We start from the raw sequence: 1,329 nt of genomic DNA, 5'->3' as shown, positions 1-1,329 counted from the left end.
TGGCAAATATTTCCTCCCAATTCATAGCCTGCCTTTTCCTTTGTCATGCGGAAGCTTTTTAGTTTGATTCAGTCCTACTTGTTTAGTTTTGTTTTTGCTGCCCGGGCTTTTGGTGCGATATTCAATCTGTGTGAACTTGCTTATCAGAAAGAAGGATGATCCCCAGCTAGAAGAGAGGAAATATCCAGCAACAATAGAGATAAGAGGTTGGTGAATTTGTGTTTCTAAGTATCATAACCTCAATTACCATCTACAGTTTGGACCTTTATCCTTCTTAGAAGCATTTTTGGGGGGGATGGGCCTCCTTGAAATATTCATCTAACTTTACAAACAAGTACTTGAATGACTTGTTTAAGATCTCAAATTTAAATACACCCACTTGATTGGCGCCCATAGCTCAAGTAGTTAGGGTGCTGGCTATATATACCAGGGCTGGTGGGTTTAAACCCAGCCAGGGCCTGCTAAATAACAACCACAACTACAAGGAAAAAAACAACTGTATGTTGTGGCAGGCACCAGGAGTCCCAGCTACTTGGGAGGCTGAGACAAGAGAATCTCTTAAGCCCAAGAGATGGAGGTTGCTGTGAGCTGGGATGCCACAGCACTCTACTGAGGGTGACATATGCACCTATAGGTTATAAAGCCACATTAAATCTAGAAGGAATATCTAGCAAAATAAAACATCCAGGTCTAAAGGTCTAAAGATCTGGATCTGAAGGAATACCTTTAGCTGCTAATTTGGCAAACAGACTAGCTAATTTTGTGTCTGTTCTTAGAAAACCATTTTACCTATGAATTTAACTTTAATTTGAGAAGGATTAAGGGTGATTCAATTCAGATTTTAAACATTTGTTTAATATCTTTAAAATATCTTCTTCCTGCACTCTATTAGATTTGAAAAGACTGATGAAATGAACAATTGCTAAAGGATTGCTGGCTCACAGCCAGGAAAAGGCCTGTGTTTTCTGAGGTTGCTTAGAAACAGGAAGCTGCCGAGGCCTCCCGGGCATCTCAGACCTCTCTTCCTGAAGTCTGATGGGGGTTCCGCGGCCCTGCACGACTGGCGCACACTTCCCCTAAGCCTTTACTCCAATGTCATCTTGTGAGAGAGGCCTTCTCAAGCCCATCTATGGAAAATCACCCTTCCCACCTTCAGCACCTCCTCTTCCTCTTTGCTGCTTCATTTTTTTCTCTTTAATTCTTATAATTGGAGATATTATGTATTTTGCTTCTTTGAATTATCTGTCTTCCTCTCCAGAATATAAGCTCCATGTAGGAGGGATTTGGGTTTTTTTTGGTTCATTGCTATCTCCCCAGCATCACCACATG

This window comes from Otolemur garnettii, unplaced genomic scaffold (assembly GCF_000181295.1).
Source record: "Otolemur garnettii isolate 467f Iridium unplaced genomic scaffold, OtoGar3 scaffold00057, whole genome shotgun sequence".
NCBI lineage: Eukaryota > Metazoa > Chordata > Mammalia > Primates > Galagidae > Otolemur > Otolemur garnettii.
Note: the sequence above shows the minus strand (reverse complement) of the source record.